Below are 16,283 nucleotides of genomic sequence, written 5' to 3' on the forward strand. Positions count from 1 at the left end.
CTGTGGAACAAAGTACCGCTTCCAAATGAGTTAGTCCTTTTAACTACTCCCCTCCCAAGTTGTTTTACTGATTGGATTATTGGCAACCAGTCTGTTTTTCAACTATGCTCTATATACATTGCTTTTTGATGATGGGAGGGACACTATTTTGACATGTGACTATGTTCTGAATGTGAGATGGACCTGAAAGTGAAACCATTTGTTGCTACCATGTGTAAAATGCTAATTAAGTAATAGAAATGTTCAGGAATTGAATGAGTGGATATGGCAATTGCATCTTAAAGGGATTAATTTCCTATTTTATGTTGTACTGGTAAGGTTCCATGAGTACTTTCAAGCAGACGCATGGGAACACCATCACCTGCAAGTTCCCCTTCAAGCCATACACCACCCTGACTTGGAACTAAATCACTGTTCATTCAATGTCACTGGGGAAAAGTCCTGGAACTCCCTCCCTAACACCACATGGACTGCAGCAGTTCAAGATGAAGGCTCACCACCACCACCTCGGGGGTAATATAGGAGTGGGTAATAAATGATGATCTGGCCAGTGATGCTCAATACCATGAATGACTAAATGAAAAACTGGATGTGAAAATTCTTGCCTGTGCAAACAAATTCCAAAGTGCAAAATCTGTTCTCGCTCTTATTGTGTTCGAGCTCTATGTCTCTCTCTCCTTTCACAATCAGAACATCTGTCTCTCAGTTGGCATTCATCACATGGCCTTTTGAGCAAAGTTTGTCCTGTGTGTTTTCTATTGAGTTCAATTCCTGAATGAATGGTTTAATGGGCCAAGGTCCAAAGGTTTGAGGAATGGTTGCTTGGATCCAGAGTTTCTGGAAATCTTTAGCCATGAGTTGGCATGATGCCTCTTAACTATTGGCATTTGACCAATCCCAAATTCAGCAAATGTGGGTTCAGACAAAGGGCAGCCATGTGATGCTTTCAATTTCTTGGTTTGTCAGGGACATGATACAAGCTAAATCATGACTTTTTTTTTATTCATTCTGGGGATGTGTGGGTGTCGCTGGCTAGGCCAGCATTTATTGCCCTTCCCTAATTGCCCTTGAGTAGGTGGTGGTGAGCTGCCTTCTTGAACGGCTGCTGTCCATGTGGTGTAGGAACACATACAGTGCTGTTAGGAAGGGAGTTTTGACCCAGTGACAGCGAAGGAATGGCAATATATTTCCAAGTCAGGATGCTGGGTGGCTTGGAGGGGAATTTGTAGGTGGCAGTGTTCCCATGGGTGGAATCGCCTGGTCCCATTGACAGTGGACATCATGGCAAGCGTGAGCGGACGATATGGCGAGAAGGCCCAAAAATCGATTTCACGCTGTCGTGCAATCGTCCTCTCCACCTGTCAGTGGTGGGCTGTGTTTCCCGCTGCTGCATATCGGGAACTAAATTTCAATACTTTAGCACCTCATTATAAGCCCCACTCACTGGAATCATCCCCGCATGTCAAATTTACCCCGCACGTCGGCGTGACTTTAGAGCGGCATGCTTAACGACTGCCTTTAAAAGGTGTGCACCCGGCGAGCTGAACTTTGAGGGGAACTTGGAGCTGAGTACACACAACTGCATGCAGTGCTTGCGAGTATTGCTCATAGGGCATCAAGCAAGAGGCGCTGCGCATTCAGGGAGGGGGGTACAGGCAAGTCATTTTCTCCCGGCTGGCTTTCAGTGTAGTGCCACGGTAAGGGCACCATTGTGGATGGGGGCAAGGCAGTACAGACTGAAGGAAGTTCATAAGCACATGCCAGGGTGGGGGTGAGTGGAGCGACCACTTACTTTGAAACACTTGTTGAGAGTGAGCATTCTCCTGCAGCTGAGCCCGTTCAGCTGCAGCTCCATTGACATGGTTCAGGCTTGGAGTCGGGCCTCTGAAACTTTGCTGCCCACTCAAGCAACGCAAAATCATGAAAGTGCCACCAAATGCTCCAGAATTTTTCACCCCTTGGGCACAGACTGCAAATTAATGTGCGACTGGACAAGTTGTAGAATCTCCTTGTGAAAGGTGGCCATGGCGCAGTCACTGGTGGAGGCGCTCACAGCCCCCTTATTAAAGTTTGGACCAGTATCCATTATGGTTCAAGCTAGCAGCACAGCCTTGCATTGTGGGTTAGGAGAATGCCTGTGCCTGAGCTGAGAGCACACATGCCGTCCAGTGGCTGAAGCTGCCGCCAATTGGTCAAGTGGAGTGGGGCGGAGGTGGGTGGGGTTTCGTGCCATGAAGCGCACTAAACACTGGCCATCCAAGTGGTGGCCAGCACTCTCCTGCATGCATGAAAGGGCCTTCAGGCTTAACCAAGAGAGATTCTTAGGACACCCATGCTAACCCATGCGGCCTGCTGCACATGCAGCTGAAGATCCACTGAGAGCTGTCACTTGTAGGCGTTTCGCCTGACCCAGGGTGTATAGATGGTGCTTGTCATTTCTGCAGATTAGTGAGAACCAGTGTCACTAAAGACTGGGAGTGTCTAGGGAAACCGTCGGTCACATTTAGCACCACAGGGACATGGAGGGCATCCACTGCCAGTGGCTGTGAAAGTGACCCTGGCGCTCAATTTTTACACCAGTGGCTCCTTCTGAGGCTCCACAGGTGACCTGTGTGAGATTCTTGCAAGCCTTCACACACAAGTGTATCCAGGAAGTCACGGATATCTCATTAGTGAAGGCACACAACTTCGTGCATTTCTCCTGGGATCAGGAAAGCCAAGGAGCAAGAGCGCTTGGATTTGAGCAGATCTCTGGTTTCCCGCAGGTGCAGGGTGCCATCGACTGCACTCACGTGACACTTAGATCTCCGTGGCAACAAGCAGCCAACTACGTCAACCGCAAGCGCTTCCACTTGCTGAATGATCAGCTGGTGTGCGACCACCACAATGACATCCTACAGGTCTGCATACGATTCCCGGAGAGCTTGCACGACTTCTACATCCTCAGGTCTCAGATCCTTGACATCTTCCAGGGTCCAGAGAAGTTGCAGGTTTGGCTCCTTGGGACAAGAGCTACCCACCATGCATGTGGCTGATGGTGTCCGTGCAGCGGCCTCAGACTGCAGCAGAACGACGGTATAATGAGGCTCACGCTGCAACCCGGACTTTGGTGGAGCAAATGACAGGCATTTTGAAAACGACGTTCCTGCCTTGTCAGGTCCATTGGAGCACTGCAATACAGTCCCCAGAGGGCATCACGTATCATCGTCGCTTGCTGTGCGCTCCACAACCTGGTGCTGCAACAGGGGAGGATCTGGCTGAGGAGGAGGTGGAAGAGCTGCACATCTCCTCCGATGAGGAGGATGTCGAAGGGGTTGATGGTGATGAGGTCCTCGAAGACGAAGACATTGGCGATGAGGCCGTGGCTCTGGCAAGATGAGGTAGGCACGCTCGGGAGGCCCTCATAGCCGCAAGATTCGTGGAGGATGATGACAAGATGCAGTGAGGACATCCTCACTGCATTTGTGAACCTTTGACTCCTGAGTAGCTGATGGCAGCGCACATACCCTCAGTGCTCAGGCTCATGTTATGGAGACACAGAGGAGGCCCTAATAGTCACTAGATTCCAGGAGGATGATGACGACAAGCAGTGAGGACACTCCATAGATCTTACATTGACTCTGAGAATATCTGACTCCAGTCTGGCTGAGGGCTGCTCACTTGCACTCTGTGATCAGGGTCATATCATGGAGACGTTGCCATGAACATTTTAAATGCATCTGATCCTTTGTCCACCTTCAGCACCTGTCCCCTTCAGGAGCACAGCATCACCAGTCACAGACGCTGAAGAGATGGGGGCCAGCCCCACCTTAAAGATGCTGACGATACACAGAGAGAATGACGGAACTCTGTGACATCTGTCCACTACACACAGGCAGCAATGACCAGCACTGTCGAGGTACAGGCATCATGAATGTGTCCAGTGAGCATGAAGTTGGACCATCACTTTGGTCTGAAGGTTACACACTGCACAGGGAAGAGACCTTGGACTGAGACACCTGCCTTTACCTTGTGCAGGAACCAAGGTTTCACATTTGAGTGATGTGAACACTGCTCATCAGAAAAGGGGCCATAGGCAGGGAGACATTCTTGGGAGTTTATTGACAATAATGAATATTATGCATGAGTGATTAATGCCCATGCCCAGGCTGTGCAATTACATCTTCTTAGCCTTCCTAACCCTGCCGTATATCTCGGTACTCCCCCGACACCCACAGTGGGGGTAGGAGCAGCCTGCTGACTGCTACACCCTGTCTGGAGGGCTGAGACCTGGAGGGCCCCGGCCTGCTTTGGGTGCTCTGCTGCAGGCCAGCTGCACCCTCCTTGGCCTATGGAGCTGAGCTATGGGGGGTCACAGGGAGAGGGGGGTTACATCGGCCTGACATTCCCGCATCACCTGGGTGGATGGCCTTGGGGTGTCGACCTGCCGGTGGTGCACCCTATGGGTGCCTGAGGGCCCGACTGAATCCTTGAGGAGAAGGAGAAGCTGGATTGATGCGCGCCCCTCTTGTGTAGACACTGTTTAAGGCCAACTATGGCATCAGTGACAGAGCTCAGCCCACGCAGCAGTGTAGGACCAATGTCCTGAGCTAAGGTCTCCATGGCAGTCACCATCCTGCCACTGTTGAACTCGATGCATTGGCATGCTGGCAATATCGCCTCGGACTGAAGGTGGACAGACACCTACATTGTCCTTTGTAATCTGAGGAGTGCACCAGACATCCCTTCCTGATGTTGCCGCAGTTGTTTTTGCAGCTCCACCAACTGATTGAGAACCGAGTCCAGAGGTTCATCATCTGACTCGGACTTCCTTAACCTCTGCAGTCCTCCAAGTGCCACTGACCAAGGATGTCCTTCCCTCCACCTGCTATGGAACAGATTGTGTGGTGTGCTTGCCAGATTGTGATCCTGAGGCTATTCTACATCTAGTTCACTCTGAGGTATGTGTCGCTGCGCTGGTGGTGGGTGTGGGTGAGTGCTGCGATGAGTCTTCAATGGTGCTCCCCTCAGGGTCCTCATCCGAGGTGCTCTCGGCCCTGGGGTAGGGCTTAGGGTTGCCCGAGGGTGATGTGTCAGATGTGCCTCGGAGAGAAAGTGGAATTTATTAGTGCTTGGCAGCCACATTACACTTAGAATGGTGGATTCAGAGTAGCATTTAGAGAGGGATCGTGTGGTGCAGGATCCTCATGTGGGTGTTGCCACCGACCTCACCATTGCCACAGGAACGGTTAACTTCCTCTCCGGCCAGCTCCAACACACGACTCTCGAACAGAGTGAGGACCTTGATGTCCGGCACTCCACCCCCGGTCTGGGAACTCTCCTGGTGATTGTGCGTGATCTTATCCTGTATAAAGACAGATGGAGAGAGTGTGAGGAAGGCGCACGCCAGGCCAAATGAGAAGGATGTCATGCGTGTTGAGTGGAGCCATAGATGCGACGAGGAAGCTATTTCCAGAGGAGATGAGGCCAGGTGGAGATGTGAGCGTATGTGTGAGAGAATGGGTGGTGATATCCCTTGAACTGGCAGTGAGTGAGATGCCAGTGAATGTGTGATGGGCTTGTGAGTATGTGAGTTTAGAGGGCTGAGATTGTTGACTTACCCTCACGGCACTGATGAGATCATTCATCCATTTTCTGCACTGGATATCTGACCTCTTGTGTGCTGCGCCCGCACAGACCACCCCAGCCATCGCCTCCCAAGGTGGAGTGGTGAAACTGATGGGCCTCCTTGGCCAGAGTGGGGGTGGAGGACTTTGTGGTGGGCCTCCACGGCTTGCAGAAGGTGTCCCAGGGATGCGTCACTGAATCGGTGGGGGGGAGGGCGGTAATCTTCCTGGCCAAGTCTTCAGCGGAGCAGCCCTGAGATACAAGCCTTGAGAAGTGTGCGCGCAACTACGTTTTAAATATGGCGCCCAGCTTGAGGAAGCAGTGAGGTAATGGCGTGGTGGGCAAATCGGAGGCTGGCTGCCTGCAATCCGGTGTGCTTCCCATGACTGCATAATTTATGAGTTGGGGAGTGGAGAATACAGTGCAAAAACCCACCATTGCAGCGAGTGAGTAAAACTTCTTTTTTCACACTTGCTACCGGACTTAGTGCAGACCTGGGACGATTCTGCTCCGTGTGTCTGCTGCCCTTGTCCTCCTGGATGGAAGTGGTGGTGGGTTTAGAAGGTGCTGTCTAAGGAGGTTTGGTGAGTTCCTGCAGTGCATCTTGTAGATGGTACTCACCACTGCTGCAGTGCATCAGTGATGGAGGGAGTGAATGTTTGAGGATGTGGTGCCAATCAAGCAGGCTGCTTTGTCCTGAATGGTGTCAAGCTTCTTGAGTGTTGTTGTTGTTGTTGCTCTCATCCCGGCAAGTGGAGAATATTCCATCATACTCCTGACTTGTGCCTTGTAGATGGTGGACAGGCTTTGGAGAGTCAGGAGGTGAGTTACCCACCACAGGATTCCTAGCCTCTGAGCTGCTGTTGTAGCCACAGTATTTATATGGCTAGTCCAGTTCAGGTTCTGGTCAATGGTAACCCCCAAGATGTTGACAGTGGGGGATCCAGTGACGCCATTGAATGTCAAGGGGCAATGGTTAAATTCTTTCCTGTTGGAGATGGTTATTGCCTGGCACTTTTGTGGCACAAATGTTGCTTGCCACTTGTCAGCCCAAGCCTGGATATTGTCTAGGTCTTGCTGCATTTGGACATGGACTGCTTCAGTAACTGAGGAGTCACGAATGGTGCTGAACATTGTGCCATCATTAGCGAACATCCCCACTTCTGACCTTTATGATGGGAGGAAGGTCATTGATGAAGCAGCTGAAGATGGTTGGGCCTAGGATACTACCCTGAGGAACTCCAACAGTGATGTCCTGAAACTGAGATAATTGACCAACAACCACAACCATCTCCCTTTGTGCTAGGTATGCTTCCAACCAATGGAGTGTTTTCCCCGATTCCCATTGACTCCAGTTTTACTAGGGCTCCTTAATGCCACACTTGGTCAACTGCTGCCTTGATGTTAAGGGCAGTCACTCTCACCTCACTTCGGGAGTTCAGCTCTTTTGTCCATGTTTGAACCAAGGCTGTAATGAGGTCAGGAGCTGAGTGACCCTGGCGGAACCCAAACCGAGTGTCAGTGAGGTTATTGCTAAGCAAGTGTCACTTGATAGCACTGTTCATGACCCCTTCCATCACTTTACTGATGATGGAGAGTAGACTGAAGGGATGATAATTGGCTGGGTTGGATTTGTCCTGCTTTTTGTGTACAGGACATACCTGGGAAATTTTCCACATAGCTGGGCAGATGCCAGTGTTGTAGCTGTACATGGACGTGGCAAGTTCTGGAGCACAAGTCTTTAGTACTATTGCTGGAATGTTATCAGGGTCCATAGCCTTTGCAGTATCCAGTGCCTTCAGCCGTTTCTTGATATCACGTGGAGTGAATTGAATTGGCTAAAGACTGGCATCTGTGATGCTGGTGACCTCTGGAGGAGGCCGAGCTGGATCATCCACTCTGCACTTCTGACTGAAGGTTGTTGCAAATGCTTCAGCCTTATCTTTTGCACTGATGTGCTGGGCTCCCCAATCATTTAGGATGGAGATATTTATGGAGCCTCCTCTCCAGTGAGTTGTTTAATTGTCCACCATCATTCACAACTCGATGTGGCAGGACTGCAGAGCTTAGATCTGATCCATTGGTTGTGGGATCGCTTAGCTCTGTCTATTGCTTGCTGCTATTGTGGTTATGAGGTTAAGGAGCTGAACCAGGTAAAATGGAGTTAAGATACAGATCAAACATGATCTAATTGAAAAGTCGAACAAGGTTGAGGGCCTGAATGGGCTGCTGTTCGTATGATCCTATGGTAGCACCATATTGTTAATAATCAAGTACAACCAGTTATCCATAATAATGAGGCTGTAAGTACAGAAGATGGATATTATCCCTACTCCTTTGAATGCTGAGAGACTGTTTCCTTGGCTGCAGAGTCTAGCACTAGGGGTCATAATCTAGGGTAAAGTGTTAGCCACATAGGACTGTGAGTGAAGTAATTCATCCTCATGCGAGGGCTGTGAATCTTTGGAATTCTCTGTGCTGGAGAGCTGTGGGTGTTCAGTAGTTGAGCATATTCAACACTGAAATTGATGGATTTTTCTACATGAAAGAAATTGAGGGATGTGGAGAAAAGGGTGTGGGGGTAATGCAGAATTGTGGTGGAAAATCAACCATGGTCCTATTGAATGGTACAGCAAGTCTTAGGGGTCATGTGGCGTTTTCCTTGTTCCCATTTATTGTGCTCTTCTTTAAAAATATTACTATTATGTTGAAACAGTCTTTTCCCTTGCCCCTGTTCTGCCCTTTCTCCTGAAAGTAGTTCATTAAATCCTCCCAGTTTCATACAGTATCCGCGTGACATTGCCCACCCTCAGCCAGGCATAGCCCTTTTGACCCAGATATGGATGCCCTTCCATTTTGTTCCTCCCGGACTCTTTTCAGCAGTTTTTCAGCAGACGGAACTTATAATTTATGCGGTAAAGCAGTTTAGGGTCACAAGTAGCAATGAGCATCTACTCCTGTGAATGGAAAAGCATACTGAAGCAGGAGTGTCCAAATGTAGGCTGCACATAATTCCTTAATTCTCCTCATTTACTCCTCACAAACACACACACAAACACAAACTGCCAGCAGATGTACATCAATCTGCAAGGTCATCTAGGCTGGGATGTTTCCATTTAGCTCACAGAAGGGACACTGCTACAACCTCCTAATGCTGCCCATCTGTTGAAATCAGCAGTAAAACAAAGCAATATTTTTATACTGCACCTGCCAGCATAAAATCAAAAGCAATCTCCAGAATGGGCTTTGCTTTTTCACTGCGCTGATGAATCGAGCTCAAACCAGCTCAACTGGGTCACAGCTGTCCAAACCTTTTATCTTTGTGGGTGTCTAACATACGAGAGTGTCTCAGGGGCCACATATACATTTCAAAATCCTGATCACATTAGCTTGCATATATTAACAGATCTTGCTGTACTGATTGGTCAATAAATTCTAGATGCGACACTAGTTCTGTACTAAAAACAGCCTCTTCCAAGCTCTCAAAATGCAAACACAAAGGATCAATGAGGCAGAACTGACTAGAGAGGCTGAATGGCCCACATCTGCGTGGGGGAGGAGTGTGTGTCTTTTATTTCAATCCAACTTTTTTCCATATGCTCCTGGCACTGACTTAGACTGAGGGTACAATTATACAAGTATTGGCTACCCTGCAGTTTGAGCACCATTCATTATCTGTGCAATGTTATGATGTGTGCCCTTCCCAAAGGCAGGTCCTTGCTTCATTGTCCGTTGCTTCATCCTGAGCTGTTTTCTTGGCAGATTTTGTCAGTGGTGATTTGTCATTACCTTCCACTCTCGGGGCAGTACGAAGAGGCATGCCTACCTCTGCTCGAACGGGAATCAAACCCCCAGTGTTGGTGTTATTCTGAACCGCACACTAGACTTCTGAGCTAAGATAACCCTCTGTAATCTATAAGTCTGGGTAAGGCGTGTTGGCTGGAGATCAGCCAACTCAGCCGAGATGAGACTTAACCTTCCTCAGGAGGGAAAGAAGGAAATAAAGACTTGCATTTATATAGCACCTTTCATGACCTCAGCATATCCATACTATACAGCCAACAAAATACTCTCGTTCTTCTTCAAAATAGTACTATCAGATCAATTACGTTTACCCTAGGACACAGATGGGGGTCTTGGTTTATATTTCATCTGAAAGACAGCACCTTTGACAGTACTGCGTTCTTTCAGTACTGCATTGGGAGATTCACTCTGGATCAGCTGCTCAAGTCTCTGGATTGAGACTTCAACCTGTGTCCTAGTTTCAGGGGGAAGAGTGTTACCCAGTAAGCCACAGCTGACACCACGAGCAGAACCATGAGTGAGCCAGGTGTGCTAATATAGTCAGTGTAACCATATAAATGGGCAAATATCACTGAAGGTCACTTCATCTGATAATTGGACAGGTGCTTGTGAAGGAGGAAGTGAAATAAATGTTAATAATCTAATTTTCAAAAATCCCCTGCAATATTCCTTCTGAACAATGCCTTGACTGTGATAAGCAAAGATTTGCATTTAGTCAGAAGTCTTTCATGACCTCAGGAATCTCCAAAGCACTGTAGAGAAAATGAAATACATTTTAAACTTAAACATTTCTCTTAATATAGGAAGTGCAGCAGCTAATCTTGTGCACAGCAAAATCCCACAAAGAGCAAGGTGATACATAAACTGTAGGAGCAAAAATAATCCCCTTGAGCCTGCTTTGCCATTCAAAGAGGTTGTGCATGAACTTCTACATCAAGTCCACTGTCCCAATCTATTCCTCGTACCTTGATTCCCTTTGTGCCCAAAGATCTCTCAATCTCAGTCTTGCAGATACTTATCGACTGAGCATCCAGGACCCTCTGGAGTAGAGAATTCCCAAGGTTCACAACTCTCTGATTAAAGGAATTTGTCAAGGTCCTCATCTTGAATGGCCAATCCTAATCCTGAGTCTATGACTCCTAGTTTTTGATTCCCCAGCCAGAAGAAACAATCTCTCCACATCCACCCTATCAAGAGATTTATATGCTTCCAAGAGATTGGGTCTCATTTGCCTAAACACAAAAGAAGATATGCCCCTGCTACTTGATCTCTCCTCATAAGACGGTGCTCTCATCCCAAGAATAAATACAGTGAACCTTGTGTTACACCTCTTCTAATGAGAATAACTAGATAATGTGACCAGTCAGTATACATGATGTATGGCTACAGGTACATATAATGGTACCGACTCCTATCAGTAGATTGGCCTGCCAACACACTTTTTTGAAATCAAATCAAAACCAAGTTAATTAAAATTAGTAAGTCATGGACTCATCTCATGCATTCCCCATTCAATCATGATTTATTTAAAAGTATAACAACCAATGTACTCCCAATCTTTCCTTATTAGTGCACACCAATGCAAGTAATACACGGATTAAGTCAATCGATAGAGAAATCTGATGATAATCTGGGGGGAGAAGAGATTGAAGAGAGTAATCAGAACAATTGAGGGGATGGAGGGGTTGGATTATGAGGAGAGAGTACGTAAATTGGGCTTGTTTTCACTGGAAAAAAGCAATGTTTGTGAGGTGATATGACGCTTTTTTTAAAGAGATTAGATAATGCAGGCTGTTTGTGCCTGCTTTCGTGACAAACTGCACGCTGTTTACCTTATCTAGAATAATAGAACCAGAGGACATGACCTGTACTTGAAGGAGCATAAATTCAAAACTAATTTGTGGAAACAATATTTCAGTGAGGGAGTGGTCAATTTATGAAACAGGCTCCATATGAAGATAGTGGAATTGGTTAGAATAGTTTCATTCAACTACATATTAGGTTTCTTTCAGAGAATAACATTGGCAGTACTGTATGAGCAATTTGAGACATAATTACGGTAAATGTAGTGTGTTTGGGAGGAATGGGTGATTTTTAGGCCTATGGTTCCCGAAGGGCTTCACCACCATGTCTGCCCTGTTATAGATTGCATGCTATGATCAGTCAACAAATCCATAATCATGTCATACGACTACGGAATGATAGAAGGTAAACTTGATGGACCTGGATCTTTATTGTCCAGATGTTCCTATGTTTCTTTTATTTTTCAGATCCAGAAACTTTTGGTATTTGAGGAGGAAATTGCATTGACTTTCAGAATTGTGCTGAATCACTGAAATGCAACTTGCCTGGAATGCCCTGAGATGATCTATTGATTCTGCTCGCGATGTAATGTGCCCCATCACTCTTTTTTCATGTGGGTGCAAAATTAGACTTACCTGTTGAAAAGCTTAATTGTGTGTTTGAGAGCTTCCCAAAGCTCACCTGGCAGAGGTGTTGTTCAGTGTGAGACTGAGCCACAGAAACCGCGACATCAATTTGCCTCAGTGCCCCTGGGAAAAGGCGGGGATAATCAGCCAGGGTTCCTGTCCTATGCACTGATCACCAGGCTAAAAAAATGCCAGTGTGTGGATATTGGACAATAATAAGATGGAACCTAACTGTGTATCCACACTGGAATGAGTTTATTCTCACTTAAAACAATGGCACAGGCACAAGGGCATCTGGTGTTTAGGGAACTCTATTCCAAGGGGAGAAAATTAGGTGGGGATTGGGGTGGAATGGAATTGGAGGAGGTCTTGTTGGTATTTTTAATGTGGATCTAGGCTTTTGGGGCCATCCTTGACTAGCCCCAGTATAACTGGATTAGTTTCAAATGTAATGCATGGTAATTGGAAGTAACTTAACCGTAAGCACACAGTACAAGTTGAGTACTGGTTGTAAAACTGACAGGACCATGTGGACATCATCTCAAATAGCAACTCATGAACCATTATGCAGCTTATGTTAGCTATTTTAAAATGTTTTCCAACACCAGCTGGCCCCTTGAAGTTAAAGATACAATCGCCTCTAAATCCTGGCACTGCACCGAGGACAAGGCTAATCCTGTACTTGGGCTGTTGCAGGGAATGGGCTGTTTATCAACAAGATTCATTCTAAGAATTAAGATGCTCTGATTCTAAAGGAGAGACAGTCCCCACTGCTAAATTAATGTTAAGTTAGCGGAACAGGACCTGATCCAGTGGAGCTGGAAATTGGGCTGCACATCACTAGTTAAAATAAGCACTTCATCAAAATGACGGCCAGGAAGAGTGCATTCACTTCTGGCTGATTGTGCGCTGCCTTCCTATAAAGAGAGCATCTTTCATCCGTGCCTGAAACAAGTGTTAGGTCCTGTCCTGTGCAAATCATGGGCCTAACGCTCTGATTGTAACCTCAACTCCACATTTCCGCCATCCCCCAATAACCTTTCACTCCCTTGCTTATCAGAAATCTATCTAGCTCTGCCTCAAAAATATCCAAAGGCTCTGCTTCCACCGTCTTTTGAGGAAGAGTGTTCCAAAGACTCACTACCCTCTGAGAGACATTAGGCCAAGTCTCGATTTCCATAACTGATTGCAAATACTGCATATGAAATCAGTGTTGAAAGGATGGATGGAGGCATTGGCTTTGCACCACACTGGCTTGTCTTGAAGGCACTTGACTCTGTTCTCCTCAAATGTCAAAATCACTTGATGACAGAGACTTGTCCATTTGGGTCTGTCCAAGGTTATTTTTTCCCATGTATTGTGATCCAACTTGCAAGCTCTCCAATTGGCTTTCCAATTGTCCTTATATCTAAGTTTGTGATACCCTGTGGTGTGTGGTTTCCCGTATTTGCTGGCTGTAGAGTGCTGCTTTTGGTATGTGGAATCCTCCATGTGAACCATGTGACTGACCCAGCGATGAGCATGCTCTTGGTGCCGGTATGCAGCACTTGCAAGAACCTCGGTGTTGAGGATTTTGTCCTGCAAGCTAATGTTGCAAATCAGTCTCTGAGACCGAAGATGGAATGTTTCTAGTTGTTTTATGTGGTGCTGGTAGGTTGTACAAATCTCACACCCATAAAGAAGTGATGTAAGAACCACTGCCTGGTAGACTTTGATCTTTGTTCTGAGACAAATTCCATGCTCTTTCCAAAGTCTGTGAGTGAAACAGCCAAACACTGAGCTTGCTTTTGCCAGGCAATGGTTGATTTTGTCATCCAGTATAGTGTTATTGGAGAGGATACTCCAAAGATAGCAAAACTTCTGTACTATACAGAGGGGTGTATTGTTGATAGTGACTGTGGGGTCTTGGAGTACGTAGCCAGGGGCATGATGCAAAGTAGTATGTCATCAGATGCTTTTCCTGTCACCAACGACACCATGCAAGGCTCCAGCTCTGTTTGCCATGAGCTTCTCAGCCATGCTCCAGTACACGCTCAAAGATCTTGACATAGGAGTACATATTCAATCTGGGACAGATGGCAATCTCTTCAACTTGCAAAGGCTCAAGGCTTGCACAAAGGTTACTGAACAACTACTGAGTAAATTCTTGTTTACGGATGACTACGCTCTCATAGCACCTACTCCAGAGGACATTCAACTGCCCGTTGATCACTCAGAACACGTTGACCTTACAATAAGTCTGTAGAAGATTGATCTCGTATCAGCCCACCCTGGCTAGTGAAATAAATGCATCATTTAACAAAACTCATTGGCTTATGCAGTCCTTGAAAACTGGAAGTATTGTTTTAGCTAATCAACACTGCACTTTAATTTTGACGTTGACAGATTAGAGTCAAAATTATTTTGTTGCAAGTAGGACAATTCAAAGGGAACTAAATATAACATTGATATAGTAATCATTACATATAAAACCCAGCATTTATTTTCTGCTCTGGCAAAACTTGGTGCCAGTTAACAATATAATATTTAAAATATGTACAAAGCATTGACGGATTTGGAAAGTCAGTTCCATAGCCTACAGCTACATCGAGATAGCTGACAGCAACTTACAATAACAACTTAACAAGTCATAAAATATCCCAAGGTACATTATCAAATATTGATGCAAAGCATGGCTGAAGATCATGATAACAGGAACTGAGGGCCATGAACAGGATGTGTTTCACTGTGTATAGAAATGTTAATAATATTTAGATGTGGGTGATCTGGAATTTTCCAATATTAAAGGGTGCTTGGATTCAAGATTTAAATCTCTTAAAATTGATGGAAGCTTGGGCCAGTGACATGTGTTAACACTTGCTATAATCTGAAATTTGGAAACATTTCCCCCCCCCAAACCCCTTTTGCAGATAAAAGCGAAATACTGTGGATGCTGGAAATCTGAAATAAAAACAGAAAATGCTGGAAAGATCGCAGCAGATCTGGCAGCATCTGTGAAGAGAGAAACAGAGGTAACGTTTTGAATCCGTTTGACTCTTCTTCAGAGCTGTTGGAGAGAATTGCAGAACTTCTTCAAAGTAGGTATTCCTGGAAGAGATATGGCAGCAAAATAAACACTAAAATAAAAGTGAAATACTGTGGATGCTGGAAATGCCCCTTTCAGATACTTCTGTCAGCCATGTCAATATTGGTCATAAGGGCATGGGTTCAAGTTCCCCTTCAGATAATTGAGCACAAAATCTAGGCCGACTTTCTAGTACTTAGCACTACACTGAACACGGTTGAAGATGCCATCTTTCCAATGACACATTAAATTTTTGCAACCACCTGCCATCTCAAGTGGATGTAAAAGATCCCATGGCACAACTTCAAAGAAGATCTAGGGAGTTTTCCCTTGAGATCAGTTTGATACTTAACTCTCAATCAATAACTCTTTTAAAAAAACAGATAATCTGGTCTTTTACTTCATTGTTGGACCCCATCATTATACAAAATTAGCTGCCACTCCCTACATTTGCAGTGACTAAACTTCAAAAAGTACTGATATTCCAAAGAAGAGTCATATTCAATTTGAAATGTTAACTTTGTTTTTCTCTCTCTGCAGATCTGCCAGACCTGCTGAGTATTTCCAGCACTTCCTGCTTTTATTTCAGATTTCAGGTATTCACAGTATTTTGCTTTGATCAAGAAGTAGTTGGCTGCAAATAAGCCGTCTGGAACATCCTGAGATTGACAGGCTCGATATCTGCTGAGCTTTTCCACAATTTATTTTTATTTTTGATTTCCAACATTTCAAATTTTTATATTTGTTTTGTATGGGGGGGTGACTTATTAACGTCATACGTTCCTTAAAGAGCAATACACAACTGGTGCAGCCATGTTAATGTTTCCATGCATTTAACAGTTTTTGTTAAAGGTGTGCTGTCCTTATAGAAGAGTTTGGCAAACTGTTTTGGGGATTAACGAGGAGAAAAATCATGTGCTTTTTGTCACAATGACACAGATAAGGAAGTCACGGTTAAACATAAATTGCAGCAATGGCAGTGGGGAATTCCTTTGACCTTCTGCTACTTCATCTTCAGAAAACCCCCTTCTGCCACAGTTAGAGCAGTGCAATGGGACAAGCCCTCAGGAAATTCCCCAATGCTTGCTCGACAAATTTTTTTTATTGCTTGTTTTGGAAGCTGAGATGGCGGTGAAAAAACAAAATAAACAAATGTGAGAATAAAAATAAACTATTATCAGTAAAAGTGACCTTGGAGTTGTTGGAATGTTGTCAAAAAAAAACCCTCAATTGGTTCACTAATGCCCTTTAGGGGAAGAAACCTGTTGCCTTTACCAGCCTGGGCCTACATGTAACTTGAGTCCCACACCAAAGTGGTTGACTCTAAACTGCTCTCTAAAGTGGCCCAGTAAGACCTTCTGTTCCTGCAACCGTTCGGG

This window comes from Carcharodon carcharias, chromosome 19 (genome assembly GCF_017639515.1).
Source record: "Carcharodon carcharias isolate sCarCar2 chromosome 19, sCarCar2.pri, whole genome shotgun sequence".
NCBI lineage: Eukaryota > Metazoa > Chordata > Chondrichthyes > Lamniformes > Lamnidae > Carcharodon > Carcharodon carcharias.